Source organism: Crinia signifera, chromosome 1 (assembly GCF_055691185.1).
Source record: "Crinia signifera chromosome 1, ASM5569118v1, whole genome shotgun sequence".
NCBI classification, from domain to species: domain Eukaryota; kingdom Metazoa; phylum Chordata; class Amphibia; order Anura; family Myobatrachidae; genus Crinia; species Crinia signifera.
Window position 1 is genome coordinate 425,020,130 of NC_139217.1, and position 24,786 is coordinate 425,044,915.

Below are 24,786 nucleotides of genomic sequence, written 5' to 3' on the forward strand. Positions count from 1 at the left end.
CGCGTCAGATCAGACTAACGCACTGATGCGCTGTCTCTGCCTGCTTAGCCTGCTCACTGGGCATACGCGAGATCTCGCTATTATATCTAGATCTCAAGCGCAGCCCGGAGCCAGCAGCAGGGCTAGCATTGACCCTGCAGTGGGGATAGGACAATTCTAGCCCTGAGCTGGTGAAGCTGCCAGGGTGAACTAACACCTAGAAGGCTGTTAATACATCTCGGCCGCTAATTGCTGGGGGGATTGCAGCGTTACTTGGCGGGCTGTCCCTAGCGCATGTTAGGTGTGCTGTTAATCCATTTTAAAAACAATATTCCCCCGTTAACTAGTGTTAAGTGCAGTATATGCACTTTATGCAAGTTGACACATCTGCCCCACTGATACAGATACCAGTATGTGAAGGTACAAAGGGGCAGATGTATTAAGCCTTAACAAGAGATAAATGCAAGGGTGATAAGGAGAGATAACTGTCCAGCCAATCAGCTCCTTACTGACTTTTTTCAAACACAGCCTGTAACATGGCAGTTAGCAGGTGATTGGCTGGGCGTTTATCTCTCCTTATCACACTTGCATTTATCTCTTGTTAAGGCTTAATACATCTGCCCCAAAGCTATCTATATGTAGGTCCCAGATCTGAGCTTTTACCCCATGAGACCTGAGACACTTATATACAGTATGAGCAAGCAATCATCGTGGTGTGTACATTCCTGATATAACAAGAGGAAGATTAAATGTTACTTATACCCCTTTTAGACCAAAACGCCAGGTCGCACCCGGCTTTTTGGACCCTGGTTGAAGCCGGGTGCGACCCGGCGTTTAGGAGCATTTACACCGGACGGGCTTAAACGCCCGCACCCCCCTCCCGCCCCTTCCCGGCGCTTGAAGATGACAGTGCGATGTCATCTTCAAGCGCCGATCGACGCCGCCGTACCCGGAACGCTGCTGGGGGCAGCCCAGCACTAAGGTAAGCTGCTAGGCTGCCCCCAGTCCCCGCACGCACCCCCGCCATTGGACAGGAGGTGAATGGATGCCACACACAGGCATCCGTTCACCTCCCTCCCCCGCCGCCGCTGCTGTCTCCGACCCGGCGTCCCCATTTACACCGCCCTCTACCCAGGTCCTAGCCGTGTTCTACCCAGGTCAGGACCTGGGTAGAAGTCCCGTGTAAAGGGACACGGCGTTAGGGATTTACACCGCCAAAGATCCGGGTCTGACCCGCCGCTGACCCGGATTTTTCGGCGGTGTAAAAGGGGTATTACTCTATATGGAAAACAATGAACAATAGTGTCTACAGCAAACAGATTGACAAAAAAGCAGTATTTATCTCTGTATTTTAATTATCCATTCCAGTGAGTGTGGATTTTAGCACTTAAGGGGCACGCAGACAGGGAGACGCTGAAGCGTCCTGAGCAATGGTAGATCGCTCAGCACATAGGGCCTTATTTTGGTTCATTCTTTCTGACAAAATCCTTCTTAGATGGACAAAACCATGTGCACTGCAGGGGGGCAGATGTAACATGTGCAGAGAGAATTAGATTTGGGTGAGTAATTTTGTTTCTGTGCAGGTAAAATACTGACTGCTTTATTTTTACACTGCAATATAGATCTCACTTTGAAGTAAAACCCCACCCAAATCTAATTCTCTCTGCACAAGTTACATCTGCCCCACCTGCAGTGCACATGGTTTTGCCCATCTAAGAAGGATTTTGTCAGAAAGAATGAACCAAAATAAGGCCCACAGTGATGTGTCGGCACTGTTTGCTGAACGATCTGTCCAGGCCAGTGTTCTCCAGTGAGAACACTGGGCTTGACCGATTAATATCCAGCGTGCTGGATATTAATCGCCGGGAGATATCGATGTGCGGGGCCATTCATCGCTATGGCCCCTACACACGGAGCGATGTAGGGGCATTTTCTAAGCGATCTAGTGAGATCACTTATAGAATGCCACTAAATCGTTACGTGCGTAGGCCCCATTACTGTAGGTGCACTACCTTTATTTGTTTATATGTAAGTGACGGTATTGGTGTACATCTGTGGTAGACACAGCAGCAGGATTCTTTGTAGTGCAGTTGGTGGACACTGTACTTTTACCTAGATACGTTTTAATGTTGATGTATATAAGGTCATGGTACTGTAGTACTGGAGAAGTACTACAGTAAGTAGTAGGGATGCCCGGTCGGATTGAGGGATCCTGGCTGCAGCAGGTAGGATCCCTCAATCCGACCTAAACAACCGCATGCGCATCGTTTAGAATCGGATCTAAAACATGCCAAAATATGCCCAACGAACATACAATCGGTCTGAATTGCATCGACATTTACAGGATTGAGGCCAAATCGCTCTGGTGTGTACCCAGCATTAGAGGTATCCACATTAATGTCTACAAATATTTTCCAGGACAATACAAAGAGTGAAAAGGGGTCATCTACTGTGGTGGGGGAACAATGATTTCATTACCAACATAATGTAGACAAGAATTTTGACTGTGCGAGTAATTAGACTGTGGAATTCATCGCCAAGGGAGGTAGTAATGATAAAATCACTGCATGGATTGGATGTCCTCTTAACAAGGATTGGTATCAATGATTATAATGAGCACATTAAGCAGTTGGTGTAATTGAGCCAGGGAATGTAACTGATTGCAATGTGTGTGGTGAGGAATGAACTTATTTCCTCGTGTGAAGTTATACTGAGAGATCATTCTGTGGGGTTTGCATTCACTCCTCTGGCGCAAACCATCTACATGTATAAAATATTCCACTTGATGATCTGTTGTATGAAGCAATGAAATGAGTGGAGAAATCAGCTTTTATTTCACATGGGGGCCAATGCATGGTTTTCTTTAATTTGTGTGTTTTTTTTTTTTTACCCTGTGGGTGCATGTGTGTGCGTATGAGAGTGGGATCTGGAGGGCACCACCGAGTTATTTATCAAAATCTGAAAAAACCCTGTAAATAATACAAAGCGGTTTAGTATCAGTTACCAGCAGTTTTGTCCAGCACATGCAACTTCCACCACCAACATCCTCATCATCAATCTCCTTATTATTGATCAGAGTTAGCCCTTTCAGAGTTGCTCAAACAAACCAAGCACTTTAGCCACAAAAGTGGCAATCCCTGTCGCTGAAGTGCTTGGTTTGTTAAACTGTGCATGTCCTTTTTAAGATACAACATAAAGGTGGGTGGGAAAATTCACTCTTGCACCACTTTTACTTATTGACTGTATTATGGGAGGACATTGGTGACAGTCCTTTGCTTAAATTTAAAAAAAAAAATCAGTTATTGCTGTAATACATTACTAATCTGCAACACATTTTTAAACAGCTGCATGTTTGTGCTGCTCCTCTGTTTTAGCCAGCCTATGTTCAATATATATAGGAGATTAATAATACTGTAAGAAAAAAAAAATATATCATTATTTTAAAATCCAGTTCCAAAAGCCAAAACACAGGAGGTGTTTTTGGGAAAAAAAAGTTGGAGGTCCATGAATATCTATAGTTAGAATGTATCTTTTAATTTGATCCCACTTTCAATGCTAAAAGAAACATGGTTGTGTTGCCTATTTTTTATAAAAAAAATTTTTTTTTGTATCTCATATTTCCATGAAATGATCCTATATCCAAATCTTTATCTAAAGATCTTCCTGTTAGTGTGCGGTGTTCTTTTAAATCTTTTCAGTGTACTTAGCTTTATATTACAAAGCAACAATGAGCTTTACGTATGGGCACAAACTCTTTGATATGTGTCCTAGATTATTCTGAAATATGGTGGCTAATGTTCCACCTCTTAAAAGAAAATTATACTTGAGAATGTTTTAAAATAATTATATGTTGTTTGGCACAATGGCGCAACTATGGAGGGTGCATGGGATGCAGCTGCTATGGAGTCTGGGCCCTAGGTCCCAGCAGGCATTCCCTTGCCTAGGGATGGCCATTGACCATCGATGATTTGAAATCAACAATAGAAAATGGATGACCATCAATATGTAAAAACATCGATGGTCATCCATTGAATATTTCTACACTATTGATGGCCAGTTGCACAATGGTAACCATCGATGGCAAAGGCAACAATGGCCATCACTACCCCTGCCCCTTTTTTCTTCTATTTAAGTAGTGCTGAAAGGGCAGGGACCAGGTTATGAGCGGGCGCACATGACAGCACAGCAGACACTGTGAACAGGCAGTGTCTGCTGTGCTGTCCTGTCGCCCCCTCCCCCGTCAGCGGTGATGATTTACTTAATAAAGGGGGAGGTGGTCTGGCTGATGGTTGCCATTGATGGCAATTCTGGCAATTCTGCAACTGGCCATCGATAGTGCTTAACTATGCAATGGATGACCATCGATATATTTAGATATATGTGGGCCAATCAGAACACGGGGGCGGGCTTCACGGGTGTCAGGGGCGGAGCTATGCTCCGTGCCCCGACACTTTGGGGGAAAAAAGCAAAACATCTGGTTCTCCCCCATCGATGGCAAAAGTATTTGACATCCGCCATGAACCATCGATGATTTTGAATGGTCGATGGGCATCCCTACACCAGCGCTGTACGCGAGACCCAGAGCTGCATCCAAAAGACAATCTCTGGAGCAGAGCTGGAGACGGCTGGAGCGGCCGAAACCTGGCACTGGCGAGAGAGAGGCCTGGCTCTGAAGTGGAGACCCTTCCCGAATGCTGCAGGTACTGTATATAACGCCACTTATATATAAGGTTGGTGTGTGTGTGGGGAAAACAAAGGGCACTTACAGTATATTGAGGTGGTGAAGGGGAGAGGATGATATTAGGGCTATAAAGTGGTGCAGGTCTTTACCTTTTTAAACCCTTGCTCTCTGTCACCACCCCACCTCCTCTCTTCTTTTTCTCTCTTTCATGCTCTCACTCTTCCTCCTCAGACCCCCTCTCTCTCTTCCCTTCACCTCTTCTCTCCCGCTCATATCTCTCCCCTCTCTCTTCCCTGCTCCCTCTTCCTCCCCGGGTGCCGGACGGGTTCCCGACAGACAGGCATTTACCCGACAGCCGGGTTCCCGACTGCCACCTGCTATTTTTCCTCATGGGGGTCCACGACCCCCATAGAGGGAGAATAGAATAGGTGGCAAGCATAGCGAGCGCAGCATGCCCGCAAGGGGCTTAGTTGCGCTCACCATGCTGTCTGGGTCCGGCCAGTCGATATCCCGACGTCGGGCTAATGACTGTCGAGATCCTGACTGTCGGACCCCTCTACCACACCCTCCTCCCCAGACCCCCTCTATCTCCTCCCTCCCCCTCTTCTACCCCTCCCCCCCCCCCAAATATCTTTGAAGGGGAAGGGGAGATGGGGGTCTTTCAAAGATTTTGCTTTGGGATCCAGAAGAATCTAGTTACACCCCTAGTTTGGCATCTAATACAGCCTCCTGATTCTGGGAGATTCTTTAGTGAAACACTATTGCTCTGTAATGAGGCTGGTGGTGAGGACACAAGTCGGAATCTACATACACAAAGTGCTGTTATGGAATCTGGAGAATTCCAGCTACTAACATTGGATTTAATTCAGATCCACTCCCTAAGCAGCGTTCTTTCACTGCTTAGCGAGCGGGTAAACGCAGCCCACCGGGGGAGCCAACGCCTGCCCCCTGACACAGCCATTCGCATGCTCATTTAAAAAAATTAAATCAAAAATTAAAGTCAGTCTAATCTGATTTTTTTTCTGGGCTAGAGATGTCGGAAAAGGGGGTGGGACCCGATGTCATGTGACGTCAGCCGACCGTCCGGTGCAGACTTTGCCTTGCATGGGGATGCCCAGAATTTTTTTTTGATTGATTTTGTGACCGCATGCAAGGCTGTGAATGGATGTTTATGCTAAACATCCAATCACATGCGTGCGGGGTAATTGGCTTGTGGGTGGGGCACAGATGACACACAGAATGACCCACTGAGTAAATTTATGCATGCGCCAAATAATTTGGTGGCTGCACAAGGGCCAAATCAGGCTTAATGAAAACATGGACAGAGTTTATTATAGTGTGAGGAGCGATCCATCGGTCGGCAAACTACACTGTTCCTGGGTTGTAAAAGTGTCCTTAACACAGAGACTAGTTGGGTACCATCAGCCTGGAATCATACCTCTAATATTGTTGCTGAAATCTGCATTTGTGCTATGGGCCTAATTCAGAAAGGACTGTATACACTAAGCTGCTCGCATAGGGTATGTGATCTTGCAAATGCAGCAGGAGGTGCATACCACCTACAGGATACAGACAGATGACCAGAGGTCAGGATGCCAGCAGTCAGACGGGTGTCATATGTGATTCCGACAGTCGTGAACCCGACAGTCAGTATCCCGACGTCGGGATCCCGACTGGCCGGAGTCAGACAGCATGGCGAGCGCAAAAAAGCCCCTTGTGGGCTACGCTCGCCACCTATTCTATTCTCCCTCCACAAGGGAAAATATCGGGTGGCCGTCGAGCACCCGGCTGTTGGGTAAATGACTGTCGGGATCCCAACTGTCGGGAACCCGTCCGGCACCCAAGTCAGAATCCCCAAAGATGGAATTCCAACAGGGGTCAGATAAGTATACTTATCCTTCCCCTGCCCCCCCCCCCCCAGCCTAAGCCGCCCTTGTAGCAGCCAAACCGTAACCTTCCCCTTCACACAGCCTGACCCTAACACCTCTCTAGTGCCTAATCCTAGCCCCCATAGCTCACTGTCTAATCCTCACCTCCCCCCTTCGCTGGCCCTTACCCACTCCTGCTTACTTAAGTTGTAAATGATTGCTGCTTTAAAAAAGTCTAGGCAAACTCAAATTCTATTACATTTCTCTTTATGCGTTTTATTCCCACCATGGGCATAACTGTGCGGAGTTTGTATATTCTCCCCAGCGGTGTAACTACATTTTGGGCACCCCCCGCCGTTAAAGGGAGGGCACCCAGCCTCTCACCCACCCCTACGCCCGCCGCAGCAACCCCCGCAGTCTTACCTAGGTTCAGTACGCGCTGGTCCCGGCTCCCTTCTTCTGCTATGAGGACCACCACAAAATGTCCGCCCCCATACAGCAGACAGTTTCAGAGAACTGTGTGCTATATGGGGGCGGCCATTTTGTGGTGGTCCTCAGCAGAAGAAGGGAGCCAGGACCAGCGCATACTGAACACAGGTAAAGACTGGGGATGGGGCGGTTTGCGGGGGTTGGTGCGGCGGGCGGCGGGGTGTAACGTAACTATAGCACTGCAGCCCCCAGCGCCCGCACATGCATAGCGCCCCCCGCGGTCGCGGGGGCTGCGGCGCTATACTTACGCCACTGATTCTCCCCGTGCATGCGTGGGTTTCCTCCGGGTACTCCACTTTCCTCCCACAATCCAAAAATATACTGGTAGGTTAATTGGTTCCCAACAAAAAAGAACCGTAGAATGTGTGTGTGTGCGCGTGTACATGTGGTAGGAATATAGATTGTAAGCTCCACTGGGGCAGGGACTGATGTGAGTGTTCAAATAATCTCTGTAAAGCGCTGCGGAATATGTGTGCGCTATATAAGAAACTGTTAATAAATAAAAATAATACATATTCTGGCAGGTTAACTTGGCTCATAACAAAAACTAACCGTAGTGTGTAAGTGTGAGCGCGTACACGAGCAGACTAGATCTGCCAAATGGTTCTCATCTGCTGTCACATTCTATGTTTCTGTGGTCAGCTGGTCTGAGTGTTGTACTGCAGAGTAATCACAGCTGTCTTGTCAACCTGCAGAACATATGATTTCCTGTTTAACAGAAGGATGAAGTACTGTACACAGTCACATATCTCCCAACCATTGTGGCCAGTCTGCTTCATCTGCTCAGCGGATGTTCTCACAGGACTGCCTTTACAACAAGTCCTATACCAAACTAGGGATATGGTCATATGAGAGGCATGATGTTCTACCCTCCCCGGCATGAATGAATGTAGGCATTATCTCTGTCTCAATGTTATTACTGCAATGAGTCTCTGTTCACCCGAAAACATGATAAAGTATTTACAGACGAACCTATGACCGTTAGAAATAAGACTCGTTCTACTCTCGCCTCTAATGAGACTTGTAAATCTAGGTTCCCTTTTATCCTATTATTCTGTGTTACCAGTGACTACAATAAAGGAGCAGGGGGAAGATACCGAGAACGAAGGCACAATATGGAGCACATGCTAAGCTGTTTCTTGCTCACTGAGCTTTATAAGATGGTGATAAAGTTTGAAGCCTTGCATGACAAAATTAATGAGCATGGAACTCGGCTGCTTCCTGCCAGATGCTTCCTGGAATCAGAGCAACAGAGCTTAAAGATGTTACATGTCTACAATTAGCAGATCTTCCTATGAGCAGGATAAGACCCATGTTTACTTTGGACTATTATTCAACAGAAGACACCTTGCAGTCTGTGCTGGAAAGTGTCTTCACTGTCACACAGTGTTCTTGGGAATAACAACCAGAACAGACCTGGCCGATGGCCGACGTGTTTGTATCTTAGAAGAATTATAAACAAGTGAATGGAAACAGTTGTCATGATTTTCCCTTAGTAGCCTTCATACAAGCCCCAGAAATGTACTTGAGTATTGAGATGCTATATTATATATCAGGGTTGCCTACCCTCCAGGAATGGCCGGGTGGGTCCCGAACCCCCCCCCCCCCCCCCCCGGGGCCAAATATGCAAATTGTGTCTATTTAGACCCGCCCCCTTCTCGGAGACCAGCAAATTGTGGGATTTGCATTACTGGTGGCAGGGACTAATGATGTCTCCATCAGCCCCGCCCCCATTTCGCTGCTGACAGTCTCATCTCCAGGGTTCTCCCACAGAGGAGACTGTAAAAAGTCGATGGCAACCCTGTTGATATGTTTAGATTGTGAAACTTTTACGTCAATGCATTATTATTGTATAGGGAAACGGTTCCCAAACCGTGCGCTGTGACACCTCTCGCTGTGCTCATTTTACAGGACACATATCTCTAAAAATGCAGTCTAGTCTAATCCTCGTGTGCACGGATCTATAATATAAATAATGCAAAATGAGGATTCTGAAGGAACTTCACTGGATAATCATTAGATCACCAGTGGTTTATAGGAAGACTGCATTTGTCTATTTGATGTAAAGGCAGTAGAGCACACTTAGATAATGGGCACAGCTTAATTAACACGACATACCATCTTGATAATTAGCATCTGATACTAATGCATGTCCAAAAGAGTCTCCGTTTCTACACGTGTAATCCCTGGTAATCTGATTTCAGAGCACAAATGCTGGAAAATGTAGTTTCCCAACACAAAGTACTTCCCTGGAGATTCCAGGGACATCCTAAGATGTATAAACAGCAACAGGTGGTACATTGATGAGGTATATAAGGTTGACAGTGAGAAAAGGTGACACAAGCAAAAGGTCAACATTGAATAGAAAAGGTTGACATGTGGCAAAATGTAAAGCAGTGAGATTCCAGAATGCCGGCCAAGCGCAGAGTTTTTTTTTTTAAAGCGGCAATCATGTACAAGGCATAGTTTTACCTTTTTAAATGACTGCACCTTTAAAAAAATCTGAGTTCTGCTGGCATCTCGCACGGCCCCCAACCACGCACTGCATTAAATCAGGCTTATGGTGTCGACCTATTGTCTGTCAACCTAGACATTGTCGACCTAGCATCCGATCCTGACTGAGCACGAATAATAGACAGTCTATTAAAGTAAAATATATATAGCTATGTAGCAGAACAATATCATTATTATTGATAATCATTTTTCAGTTAAGAGTTCTGTGGTAGTTTAGACACTAGGGGCGAAATGTAATAGGGTGGGATTTTTAGACTTTTGCGATATTTGGTCCAAAACGGCCAAAATCGCAATTTTTCTAAAAATCCCACATGTAATAGGGTGCGATTCGCGGGAAAAAGCGCATTTTTTCCCGTGAATTCGCACATTTAAAAGATGCGATTTTCAGTCACACTGAAAATCGCATCCAGATGTTTTCCCATAGGAAACTATAGAACTCGCATATGTAATAGGATGCGAGTTCTAAAGTCGCATATGGGACCTTACCGAAAAGCGCAAAAAAAATAGACCAGCTTCTTGCTGGCGATTTTTACAGAAACATGCACAGATCATTGAGATCTGTGCATGCTTCTGTTGTAAAAAAAATAGTTAAAACAAAAATTAAATTAAAAAAAACGGCGTGCGGTCCCCCCCTAAGCATAACCAGTCCCGGGCTCAAAAAGCCGGTGCTGGTATCATAAAATCAAAGGAACAATCAAGTTGGGGTTCCCTGGATTTTATAAAACCAGCACCAGGCTCAAGGTCCGGCGCTGGTTCCCAAAATACGGGGGACAAAATGACTAGGGGTCCCCCGTATTTTAAGAACCAGCACCGGACACAACCAGCCAGCAGGGTAATGCCACAGCCGGGGGAAACTTATTATATAAGCTCCCGCGGCCAAAGCATTAACCCCCTGGCTGGTCAGCATGGGCAGGGGTCCTGGGGAAGTGGGGACCCCCCCAAATGAAGGGGTCCCCCCCCTCCAGGACTTACCAGCCCATGCTGATAGTCCGGGGCTGTCCCCGATGCCCCTGGGCGGTGGGCATCGGGCTGATGGCTTGTGTAAAAAAAAGAATAAAAACTATTGTTTTGTACTGGCGAACTATGAGTCCCAGCAAGCCTACCCCGCATGCTGGGACTTGGAGAACCACAAGTCCCAGCATGCGGGGCATTAAAGGGCCCGCTGGCACTTGTAGTTCTGCAGTACAAAAAATAGTTGACAAAAACACACTGACACACTGTAAAATAAAAGTTTAATACACACAAAACACACACACACTGATACTTACCTACCTTGAGCCCGTAGGTCGGTCCCTGGATCCTGGGTCCGGGCTCCGGGGCTCCAGGGCAGAAGAGTCCGGTTCCGGGGCCTTGGTCCTGGTTCCGGGGCTGGTCCTGGGGTTCCGGGGCTCCTGGGCTGCAGAATCCGGGGTCCGGGATCCGAGGTAGTCCCCATGGGTACCTAAGGAAGGAAATCCTACTCACCTGGTCCCCGGCGACGACCTCGGCATCCTCTCCGGTGACAGCGCTGCTCCAATCTGGTACCCGGCTCGCAGGACTTTGACAGGCGCAGAGATGTTTCCTCCTCGGCGTCTCTAGTCAGAATGATTTCTGGCCAATCAGGAGCCGAGAAAGTGCGCTCGCCACACTATTCTATTCTCAACTCCACGCCGACGTGGATAGTGGGGGTATAAAAAGGTCGGAGGACGCGTACCGCAGCCCCTCGCGGGCTCGCTGCGCTCGCCACGCTTCGGGTTCGCGTTGATCGTGGGGTGGCGTAAAATACTTTTGGGGGGACATTTCACTGTTTTGGGGGGTTTATGGCCCATTTACCATTGTTCCCTATGATGATTTGGTGAAATTGAGGTATTTAACATTGTTCCCTATGAGAAATCGGGGGCATCGCGGGTACATTGAGCCATTTAACATTGTTTCCTATGGGGAAATCGTGGGCATCGCGTCTGGACCATTTAAGGCTTTTTTAGCCGCATACGACGCGACCGACGCGATTTTGACTATTTTCAATGCATTTCAATGGCAAAATCGGGGGCATCGCGTCGGTCGCGTCGTATACCACTAAAAATGACACACGATGCCCGCGATTGTGGCCGTGCTAGGAAACAAGTACCATTTTTTGTACTGCGGAACTACAAGTGCCAGCGGGCCCTTTAATGCCCCGCATACTGGGACTTGTGGTTCTCCAAGTCCCAGCATGCGGGGTAGGCTTGCTGGGACTCATAGTTCGCCAGTACAAAACAATAGTTTTTATTCTTTTTTTTACACAAGCCATCAGCCCGATGCCCACCGCCCAGGGGCATCGGGGACAGCCCCGGACTATCCGCATGGGCTGGTAAGTCCTGGAGGGGGGGGACCCCTTCATTTGGGGGGGTCCCCACTTCCCCAGGACCCCTGCCCATGCTGACCAGCCAGGGGGTTAATGCTTTGGCCGCGGGAGCTTATATAATAAGTTTCCCCCGGCTGTGGCATTACCCTGCTGGCTGGTTGTGTCCGGTGCTGGTTCTTAAAATACGGGGGACCCCTAGTCATTTTGTCCCCCGTATTTTGGGAACCAGCGCCGGACCTTGGCCCTTATTCTGATCGGTGCGTACTTTCCCGAATTCTTTCGGTGCGGTCCGCACGTCACGCTGTGCGGTGGCGTACGGCCAACGTCCGTAGAAATGCCCACGTGTCCTCCGCATTCGGACGGACTCACTCTTTAAGAACAGGGCGTGTTTACGGGCGACATACAAACCATGCGTGTGCGGGGGAAACACTCCGATTCTGCACGGTCTGACCGCGTATGCACGGCCTTCCCGTGTCCGAACGCACGCGACCCGGCCACTACGCACAGATGCAGTATACTTACGCACAAAACCAGACTACTCTTATCTGAGTTCCCAAATAGATCACATGACACACTTAGGCAATTATCCAACCACTTTGAAAAGAGATTGTTGCTCCTGGTCATCTCTTATTTATCTAATTGATCCTTAAACACTTACAAGCACTATACATTAACCCTAACATTCCCTATGGGGATAAAAATGTGATCTACCCTTTTGCTGCGTACATAACTAAACATCAACATGTTTTTTGTTTATATGCTATTTATACTTTTAATGTAAAATACTAAAATAACACACAGACAAATTCTTAATCCAACCGTAACTTTTATTTACATTAACAAAAATTTAAAAATAAATTAATCAAGGAGCAGGTCGCAGAGGTCCTGGAGATGGCCAGCCATCCTCAGGAGGTCCTCCCGCATCCTCATGATGGCCGCACGCACACCCTGGGCTGCCTCCTGGTAATCTGTAGGCATGAGAAAGGGGGTACAACATTAATTATGCTACTCACGTACACCTTGTACAGTCAATCCTAAGTACCTACACCATGAGAAATCATACATACAAACATATACTTAGCCAATCCTGTATGTAATGGCAGCAAATATATGATCATGATGCTCCCACCACACACACACACACACACACACACACACACACACACACACATACACACACATACACACACACATACACACACATACACACACACATACACACTTGTGTGACATATACATTTCACAATCTATATATCAAAATCACAACCACACTTGAGGATCACTCACAGTTGTCCTGCCCAAAGACTCCTCACTCAACTCAAAACATACACCCACTACAACATGCCACATTTACCCATACATATATACCTGCATGTTACTGCTTAATAGCTAAACTGCATGATAGATAGATACATAGATAGATAGATAGATAGAGAGAGAGAGATAGAGAGAGAGAGAGAGAGAGAGAGAGAGAGAGAGAGAGAGAGATAGAATAGATACCACATTAAAAGGCTAGCCTAGTCCCTCTACCCATTACTTCATGATTCCTTGTCACATTGCCAGATAGGTGAAAGTGCAGCACTAAACCGCTTCCATACACCAAACAATTTCTAAGGTCAATCCATCCTACATAATACCTTTCAAAAATACATGGCAACAACACGGGCCCACTGGCTAGAGGGGGGCCCAGGCAAACTGGCCACTTGGGACTCCAGTATAAATCAGGCCTGGCCATATTCCATTGATGTTTTATTGTTGCTTCTATACAAAGACCCTCCATAAATAAACACTCATCACCTACATGAGCATCCAGATTGCACGTTTGCAGCATGGTCCTATAAGGCCAAAGTGTGTCTGTTGTTTTCCATTTATTTGGACTACTCTTTACTATATTATAGCAAAATGTAATCAGCTGTGCGACATAACAAACTGTACCTAACTCAGTAATGATGCATTATGTCTACTTACCCCTGCCAGCCAGCTCCACCATCTCTTCTTCCTCCACATTGGGAGGTGGTGTGAAATCGGGGAGGGGTAGGGTGACCTCCTCCTCCTCTTGGTACAAGGGGGGGGGGAGGTAGACAGAGGAGGTTGGTGAGTGGCTAGGGGGAGGGGTGTGTGTAGAGGTGGTGGAGGTGAGGTATCCCACCTCATGGCGGCCCTCAACCTCCTCCTCCTCCATCTGCACCTGTCCCGCCTCCTCCTCCTCCACCTGGCCCTCCACTTCTACCTCCTGGCCGACCTCCTGGGCCACCTCCTGGGCCTCCTCTGTGGCCTCCTCGTGGGCCTCCTCTGGGGCCTCCTCTGTGGCCACCTCCTGGGCCTCCTCTGTGGCCTCCTCCTGGGCCTCCTGTGTGGCCTCCTCACGGGCCTGTCTGGCTCTCTCCCGCGCTGTTGGTTAAACAAACAAAATGGTTGAGTGTCATTTGACATTCAAATCACTCTAACAAGTACATATCATAACCACATTATATATGTGTTATATATCACACATATAGTATATGGCATTTCTATGTCATCAACACCCAATTGACCTCATGTAATATTAATATTAAATAATGTGAAAATGCAAACACTCACTGGCCTAGATGCACTAGGCTTCAAAAGTGATACACTGTAGAGTGATAAACACACAGCCAATCAGCTCCTTCCTGTCATGTCACAGACTGTAGTTGACAAATGACAGGTAGGAGTTGATTGGCTGCCTGTTTATTACTCTCCATTTTATCACTTTTGAAGCTGAGAGAATCCGGCCCACTGTCAATTATATGTATTTTGCGAAAATACTTACAGCGTTGAAGACGCCGCCTCAGAGCCTGCAGCCGCTCCGGCTCCCGCCTCCGCAGGTCGGACCATCGCCTCTCCAGTTGGGCGATGGTCCTTCGCACATGAGTGCGGGCGAATATGCATCGCCGGGCCGCAACATATGCCCGGCGCTTGTCCCGATTAGAAATGAAGGGGCCTGCCTGCCCCAGTCTCCTCTCCATGACTGCCACCAGCGACAGCAGCTCCGCAGTGGAGAAGGGTTGTGCTCGCTGGTAGGCAGCCATCTTAGCAATGGCACAAATCAAGCAATCATGTGCTGTCATTGGTTGATCAGAGTGATATTTGGTATTAACTTTATTGTTCATTTTTACACTAACAGCGTGTATGCGCCCGACCAGACGACTAACCCATTGCATCGCACACCCACACTTGCTGTACCTTTGCATAGTTTAACAGACCATCCTAAACAGACAGTGTCAAATAAGACTGGAACCCATTATATAGAATCTATAACATTCACCAAACATGGGTATAAGCAACAGGTGAAATAGTCTGCATCACTAGCCACTTACACCTAACTCCACAAGGTACTAAACAGCTATTTTATAATGAAAGCTATGCAGCAGAAACATAGCAAATAGTGCCAGGCCCTTTCCCAAAATTAGGCCATGCTGCCATGTGTACACTTACCTTCTACTGGCCCATACTACAGAGGTGGAATGAAAAGTAGCTAGCATCCAGGCTGAATTTGGAGTGCTTTCACATGTGATTTGGATGCTAGCACTGATTACTTGTGCCTAAGTGGTGGACTGGATTTACATATGGAATGGGTAGTGTCAGTTGTACTACATACCAAACAAGTGCACAGGACAGATGTACATTCAAATATACATTTCATGTGTGACCTCAGTTTTATTTGGTCATTGGTGTTCAAATCTGCATTTAGCTACTAAATCAGACTTACTCAGTTTGCCAGGTTTTTGAGAAATATTTATCCACACCAAGGGGCGTGCCGTATGCGCCGCACGGTTGACGCTGCCGTACGGAACGCGGCCGTACGGAACGCAGGTTGCAGCTGATTAACGCCAATTACAGAAAAAGTATTTAAAGTTGTCCTAGAAAGGCAAACAGTTGTTGCAAACATGGCTGGCTCAGAGTCAGAGGAAGAACAGGTGGTGCAGAACCTCTTGGCCCGCATGGAGTCCAACACCACCTATGTCCCCCTCAACCCAGAGCAGCCAGATGGGCCATCAACATCAGGCCAATCAGCAGCTGGCCCATCCTCAGCATCAGCAGAATCATTGGGAACACAGCAGGTGGCTTCCCAACAGAGTAGCCAGGCCAGCACTTCAAGTACAGCAACCGGTGGCCGTGGCCGTGGCAGTGGCGGTGCCAGTGGTTGTGCCCGTGGCCGCAATCGGGCAACAGAGGAACCAACCACCAGAAACATGGCATATGAACCGCAGGAGCTTGACATCCTGGTGACCCGGGCACGGGATTTGATAGAGTGCCCACCGGTAAAGTTGACACACACAAGGAGATGGAAGATCTGGGAGGAGATAACGGCGGAGATTAATGCGGTGGCTCCACAAGTTCGTGAGGCGGAGCACGTTAAGAAGAGGCAAGTACATGTGTGTTACATTTGAGCAGTACAAGTCCAGTAATGTTTACATTCAATATTAGATGGAGTTGGTCAATGGGTGGTCACGTTGCTTGGAGGCACAGACATGTTTGCCATGTCATTGAATTGATAGTTATTGGAGGGTGACTGTGATTGTATCTTCTATGAGTTGTTTTTCAAAATGAATATAATGTAAGTTTGGTGTCAGGAGGCACATGTTGTATTATGTTTCAGATTGCAATGGGTGCTACAGCAAACATGAGGAGTGACATGTATTAATATGTACACTTTGATTGCAGGTGGCACGACTTCAAAGGCAACCTCAAGAAGAAATTGACCCAGCGGTGGGAACACAGCCACACCTCTGGGGCTGGCCCCATGCCTTCCAAGCTGCAGCTCACCCCCCTGGAACAGATGGCAGAGTGCTGCATTGCAGTGGAGGAGGTCCGGGGGGTGAGCACCATAGACAGCGAGTCCCCAGCGGAAGTGATGGCTTCTACGCTTGAAGGTAATTATTTGCCAGCCCATAAGAAGATGTTTTGAATTTTGCATGGAATGTGTGGTAATTGGTATTTTCTCCTTCAACAGCATCCCCACCGCTTGGTCAACAATCTCTTGAGGAGGTTGTGGAGTCTGTGCCACCTGGCCCCAGTAGCAGGCCCGTGCAGCAGCAGCCGGCAATGTCCGCGGCTGAATTGGCCACGTGGGGGCATGTGCTTGAAAGTATTGTGCAGCAGGGAGAGTCGGCATCAGAGCGGGTGCGTAGGGCCGAGGAGGTGCTGCAGGGTTTGACCACCAGCCAGCAGAGTATTGCTGCGAGCCTGCAGGCTATGAGTGCCAGCCAGCAATCTATTGCTGCTAGCCTGCAGGTGCTGGCTGATCAAGCCCTGCGGCAAAATGAACTCCTCCTCCGCCATAATGAACTTATGGTGGAGCTAGTTACCACCAATAGGGTCCTAATGTCACCCGTTTCTGGTGCATTACCACCATCATCACTCCCTGTTGCCAGAGGGGGAAGAAGATCCACCCCCTCCCCAGCATGTGCTCCACGTGACCCACCATCTGACTGTGGCCGTGGGCGAGGCCGAAGAGCTGCTGCACGTGGCAAGGAGCCTGCCAGGGGCAAACGTGCCCGCAAATGAACTTGTGTCCCCATTAATCTCCACCGTTATGTCTTCCCAAATCTTCCATTGAGCTGTGTGTGTCAGCATCCTGTGTCAAATTCCGTGCCGAGGGTCACCACATTTGCCCGCGGTTCAAATGTCATGTTTGGTTCCCCTGTTGCCCTGTTTCGGCTAGCATTACTGTGTGCTGTACTTGAAGTGTTGGTGCTCTACTTTTGTTGTGAAGCCACCTGATGTGTTCCTAATGATTCTGCTGTGGCTATTTATTATATATTATTTAATTTTAATCCTGTTATGGTACCATTTATGTTGTGATGCTTTCGAAATTATTTTCTAAGTTTCTTTAATAAATGTTATTTTGGCCCCCAAATGTCTGTATTAATTGATACATGCAGAAGTGACATGTGTATTAGTATTCTTAATATTAAGTTGTGTTCATTATTTGCAGTGTAAAAGTGTGTGACAAGTGCAGCATGTAATGTTCCCTTTAAGCTGCAATGGTTCCAATTGCAGCAGTGAGAAGCGTGTAATTAACAAGTAATGAGTAAAGAAGGTGATTGTATTGTTTTCAGCTGACATTGGTTGAGGTGCGTCCGTCCTGATTAGGCGTTCCGATTGCCTAGCGCATGACCGAGTGGTGTCCGCTAAGCAATACTAGCCTTTTGGACACCGCACATTTCTTGCCTTTTTGTTCGCGTGCATTCGGCGTGCTGTCCGAATGCACGCCTACCAACATATGTGTACTCCCCCGTGTCCGCCCATGTTTCCGCCCAGTTTAGCCCACTTTGAAACTACGCCCCTGTGTCATTCCGCATGACGCCCATAACACGCCCATATTGCCCGAGTGATTGCGGTGCACATTTCTGTACGGTATTAGTGAGAACAAGTACGGAGACCATGCGTGGCACATGCGCGTGGCGTTCCCCACGCATGCGCAGACGGCTAAAAAACGCGATCCGAAAGAATTCGGGAAAGTACGCACCGATTAGAATAAGGGCCCTTGAGCCTGGTGCTGGTTTTATAAAATCCAGGGAACCCCAACTTGATTGTTCCTTTGATTTTATGATACCAGCACCGGCTTTTTGAGCCCGGGGCTGGTTATGCTTAGGGGGGGGACCGCACGCCGTTTTTTTAATTTATTTTTTTTAAACCAAAATCGCATATATGAAAATGCGCACATTTTCAGGACTGAAAATGCGCACATTTTCAGGACTAAAAATCGACCGAAATCGCGGCAAATCGCATTTTTTGCCGCTAATTCGCATCTCATTACATATGCGATTTAGCGTAAAAAAACGCGATTTTTAAATGTGCGATTTCTGGCGAGTTTGGAACTCGTCCAAAAATCGCACCCTATTACATTTCGCCCCAGGAGACAGGTTTACTAACCAGTGGTTCTTGCAGTTATTTGATTGTTAGCAGGTCTTACCATAAAATGTAAAAAAGGCAACAGCGTTAAATGCAAAAGCAGGTGGCTGACATCAGGGGCAGGCAGCTGACATCAGGGGCAGGTGGCTGACATCACATGACATCAGGGGCAGGCGCCTGACATCAGGGGCAGGTGGCTGACATCACATGACATCAGGGGCAGGCGCCTGACATCAGGGGCAGGCGGCTGACATCACATGACATCAGGGGCAGGCGCCTGACATCAGGGGCAGGTGGCTGACATCACATGACATCAGGGGCAGGCGCCTGACATCAGGGGCAGGTGGCTGACATCACATGACATCAGGGGCAGGCGCCTGACATCAGGGGCAGGTGGCTGACATCACATGACATCAGGGGCAGGCGCCTGACATCAGGAAACTTGCCCACCTTCCCGGGGGCTGGGTGGACCACCCAAATTTTGGGAGTCTCCCCACTATTACAGAATGTTAGGCAAGTATGCCTTAAGTGGTTGGAAAGTGGGTAATGGTGGCAGTATGGGGGGGGGGGCAGTAGGTTGAAGTTTTGCCTAGGGTGCTGAGAAGCCTTAAACCGGCCCTGGATTCAGCCACCAGCCAGCCTGCCTAGACACCCAGGTCCATGAAGTCTACATCTGGCAACACAGACCCTGGACCTGTCACTCCTACAAAATGGGGGCAATATGCCCATTTTGAACAGCTGTGTAGGATGCTGCTCACAGCATGTCAATCATTATGTGGTTGACATGGGGCTCTGAGCGATATTGACAGATCCATTGTGCAAATGTACACAATGTGTCCTGCGTCTGCGCAGCCCTACAACCACAAGATTTGCGTACAGATATGAATTAGGCCCACTGTTCTGTACTTGCACATAGTACTTAACTACTATGGGCCTTACTCTGGGTCAGATGCATTCATAAATCTCCAGTATATAACAGTGAATCTATTCTATTCTGCCAAATATGTTTGTATTTATTACAAGTTTAGTTGCTATACTGTGGCTGAGTGAACTATATTATATATTTACTAGGCTGTGTGTTTTTTCTTGTTACTATACAAGACAACTATGTGGTTTGCTGTCTTCTTTTTGCATTAGATGAATAAAATGTGATTGTGAGCAATGCTTTTGTCTGAACTAGATAATTATGAGTTGGCGTGCAATGCTCTTTAGTGATAGTTAATGCAGTGGTTTGCACATATTTTCAGACTTAATTACAGTACATAAATATATAGTGTCATGTTGTAGTATTTGGTTAATAAGGGGTAATACACTAGTATTTACTTTGGCTGAATTATTAAGGCAACAGCCTTGATGTAACTGAAAGTGGGAGAGTAAACTGAAAGCTGCCATGTATAATAACTACCATGTAATCCTGCGGTCAGATCTTCGGCTGGTGGGTATCAAGTCTTCCTGTTGGTGCCTCCACCCAGGCCTCCACAGAGTTGTTGCTATGGTCATGACCATAGTCAGAGTTGTTGCTCTACCATTAGGCAGCTTTAGGCAACTGCCTAGGGTGCCAGGATCTGGGGGGGGGGGGCGCCAAAAAGTCTGACCATCCAAAAATCAAGGATGTCTATGATAATCCTTGTTGTACTTAATGCAGGTGGTGGCTGTAGAACTTCTAAGACCTCAGCTCCATACTTCCCCTTGAGACATACTTCCCTACTTTGCTGCCCCCACCTTTTTGAACTCTGTTGTGGATGGCAAAGGGAGGCTCCAGGGAAAGCAGGAGACTTTCCCATCTTCCTGGGGGGCTGGGAGGACCTCCTGATTTTTGGGAGCCTCCCTGCTATTCTAGAATGCTAGGCAAGTATGCCTTAAGGAGTTGGAAAGTTGGGTATTGGTGGCAGTATGGGGGGGGGGGATTAGGATGAAGCTTTGCCTAGGGTGAGGAAAAGCCTTACACCAGCCCTGGCTATGGTTGTGGTTCTACCATGGGTAGGCTTGGGAATATCCTACTGACTGTTAGCTTGTACACAAGGCTGAATATACTGTAGTGGCTCCTTACTGATATACAGGCGCTGAGGTGGATTTCGTTTCCAAGCTGCTGTGGTAGGGTCCCACAAAAGACAATATTTATCACAATGTTACCTTGTGCACATTTACTATTATTTATCACAAAATAAACCAACACACGGGCCAATCAAACTGTATTAACAGCTGACATTGGCACATTGGAATTCTCGGCTTAAAGTTCAATTATTCAGCTAACTAGGTGACAGAACACAGGAGTGTGAATGATAAATGCTTCATAAGAGAAATATTATTCAAACCTAACCAGACTAATAGGTTAATATTTTCATATATCATCATTAACCTAATAACTTAATACACAAGCTGCTTCCTCAGAGGTAATCAATCCTATTTATACTACATCCTATATTACATCCTTTTCCTGTATTTAACAATTTATGAACTAACTACAGGCTTTAGACAATTTTAGTAACTCCAATCAAATGTTTCCCTTCCCAGTAACCCTTTACATGACCATATAACATCGCCTTAAATTTATTCCCATCATATATCTGGCAGTCCATCTAGGACTGCCAGTCTGGACTATGATTAGTGGAGAGCTGGCTTCCTGTTTCGCAGGACGGAATGGCAGTTCCGGAGGGAGGGATTGCCTCCAAATTTGACTAACTTGTGTGTCTGTGATTGATAGGTAGGAGTTCCAATAGAAATTCACTGCCAGTCAGTGTAGCTTCACTGACACTGTTAGGCTCACCGGGTTATGGTGACGGGATTCCAAAGGGAACTTCCGGGAAGAGGCCCACAGGAGTCCAAAAAAGTGAAGTAATCCGCAGTAGCGACTGGATCCGGCAGACGTCTTCTGGACGGTTGCCCAGGATGCCTTGGCCTAAGCCCACAAAGTATACTTCCGAGCCTTCTTGCCTATAACAGCCCCTTTCCCGTAAGACTGAACACCTCTACAGGTACTGATATGTCGCCAGGTCTTACGTCGAAAGGTCACAGTGTAAGCTTAACCCATAGCAACCGGAACAAGCCGTCGGTTGAGGATAGCTACCCTGGGAGAACTGACTATATACAGGACTGCGGACAGGGGACACGGGCCTAGTGTGAAAGACAGGGGACGGATTTCCTGGAGTGTGGTGCAAACTGGTAATATATACAAGGGAGTGATACAGTGTATGATACAAGGGTATATGACTGGCAGGTATATGTGCAGGAGTGACAAGGTACAGGAGGTGATACACAGCTGAACATACTATATACAAATTTACAAGAGGCTGATGAGACGGCCAAGCAATGGGGTTTCCCCGGCACCCACAGCAGAGCTGGGTACCGTGGGTGAGACCCCACCAAGAGACACAAGCTGCTACCCAAACGGTTAAGGTACTCACGATGGTGTGGTGACAGTACACAGGCAATAGGCAGCAGCGGACTGGTGTAAAGGACAGACAGATATCCAACAGGGGACCAGATACAACACAGAGCTAGATAGGGCAACCCTACAGACTATATCTGGCATCTGTCTGAGCCCAGCAACAAGTCTATAAAGGAGCATGGCCCAATCAGCATAATGGGAATCAGCCCCTCCCTAATTGTGCTGGGCAGCTGGGGAATGAATCCCCCGCCTGCCCGCAGGTGCCTGGCGTCCCCGTCGCCTAGGCAACCGCAGCGGGGAGCAAAGAGCCAGGAAGTTCGGGCCCGGAAGTGCGCTAACGTCCCGGCTGCCCAGCAACAGCCGGGGCGCACACTCCGGGGCCCGTCTGCTGAGCAGGACGGACGGCGACGCGGCGTCTGACAGACACTGGATGTATGTTGGTCTGTTGGTCTGTTTTTACTCTACACCAAGCATGTCCAAACTATGGGCCTCCAGCTGTTGTGAAACTACAAGTCCCATCATGCCTTGCCACAGTTTGCTATTGGAGAATGCTAAAACTATGGCAAGGCATGCTGGGATGTGTAGTTTCACAACAGCCGGAGGGCCACAGTTTGGACATGCCTGCTCTACACCATTCTTGGCATTGTGTGTAGGTTAGTAATATACAGTTGCAAGTCACCATGGACTACTACTGCTTCAAGCATTCGTCTCTGGTAGCCTTTGGTAGCCATATTTGGTCACACATGTGGAATGCACAGGAACTAGCACTTTCAATGGTGCCTGATACCCTTCATCCACAGATTCTCAAACACGGTCCTCAGGACCCCATACAGTGCATATTTTGCAGGTCTCCTCACAGACTCACAAGTGAAATAATTACCTCCACCTGTGGATCTATTAAAATGTGTCAATGAGTAACAAAGGCACCTGTGCAACTGCTGGGTGACCTGGAAAACTTGAACTGTATGGGGTACTGAGGACAGAGTTTGAGAACCCCTGCCCTAATCCATGACTAATTTGCAACTGAGCAATAGCGAATGCAACACTGCTGTCTCTTACTTATACCCCTTTTAGACATACTACCCGGGAATTACCTGGCATTTTGACTGCTGGGTCATTTTCCCGGGTGCAGCCTTTACCCTTTCACACTTACAGCAGCAAATTACCGGGTGAAGCAGTTCTACCCAGTAATTTGCTGGAAAAACCCAGGTTTTTCTTATGTCTGAAAGGGTCAACCCGGGTCTTAAATTCAAGGTCCTTAACCCAGGTAAAAAGAAGGGTCGGAGACCTGGGTTTTAACACCCGGGTTGACCCTTTCAGACATACCAAAATCCCTGGTTGATGCGCATTCATGTGCAAAAACCTGGAATTTTGCCGTATGTCTGAATGGGGTATAACACTGTAGTTACAATGCTTTCATCTAATGTGATCGGTCTCTTTAATTATATCAGATCTTTAGATTCTTTTTATGTCCCTTTTTACAAGACTGTAAAATTGGTTGCACTTCAGTGCGCTTTATTTTAATTTACAATCTTTCGACAACTCTGCTGGCAGTTAATACTCTGCACACTGTTCAATTACATTATGACATTGTAAATAGGATCATTTTCTCTAGTAGTTATTGTTTTGCTGTTCAATGAAGAAATCTGTAATAAATATATCCAATATCTTTTCGCTTTGACTTGGAGGCAAGAGCATAATTTCATCAACATTAAAATGTAACCATTAGCATCATTACTGTACAGCAAACAAGATCATTTATCTGATTTGTATGAAAACAAAACATCGTTCCAGGATACTTATCTGGTCCGGCATCTGTTTCAAGTTCATTTCTCACCCAGACTTAACCTACCAAAATCAAATCAAACTGCATTAAAAAAAATATAATGTCTTAAATAAGTTTCGTCTCCGGCAACTGTGCTATGACCAGGCAATAAAGCCGGCAGGAAGTTATAAAGATCAGGCCTGCATGATAGACTTTCATTAAAATTTAAATGGTACCGTAATTAACTGTGTCCTTGTTGGATTCTAATTAAATGTGATCAGTGACTTGGCCACAGCATCTTATTGCTGCTTATAGCCAGGCACCCTAGGCAGCAATAACTGATTATAACCTATCATTAGGCTGAAAAGGAAATAAAAAAATGAATATAATTTTTTTAATATAGCCCAAGCTGACAATTTCTACTGATGCTATAAAGCGGTAAGTATTTTTGTGTTCCCATGTAGACCTGCACCTCCACAGATGCTATCTGGTTAGTAACCGTAAGAGGACTCTTGAGAATCATTTTTACTTTACTGATTCATATCATGGACTATTTTTGCACCTCTGTGCAAATACTGTAGGCAATGTCATACGATCACACATTAATACACACTGGACCCGGGACACTGAATATGCCTCTAGGGACTGCTGCAAAAGCAGCCCATAGAGGCTGGGGGCCAGCACATGTGCAGTATTATTATTATTATATTTTTATTTATAAGGCGCCACAAGTGGTACACAGCGCTGTACATATAGAACACATTAGAACAGTACAGGGTACACAGAACTGGACATAACAGCGATCAAAAACAGAGCACAATTAACAGGACAAATCTTAGTACACAATACAGCTGAGATATAGGGAAGTGAGTGAGTGAGAAGAGATGCAGGTATAGATTG

General features: G+C 47.0%; 1 protein-coding gene across 2 annotated transcripts in view; it reads right to left on the reverse strand.

The window, feature by feature from the left end:
• Nucleotides 1–24,786, reverse strand: part of LOC146018927 (uncharacterized) — a 226,154-nt gene that overhangs the window by 18,267 nt on the left and 183,101 nt on the right. The gene's annotated exons all lie outside the window — the stretch shown is intronic.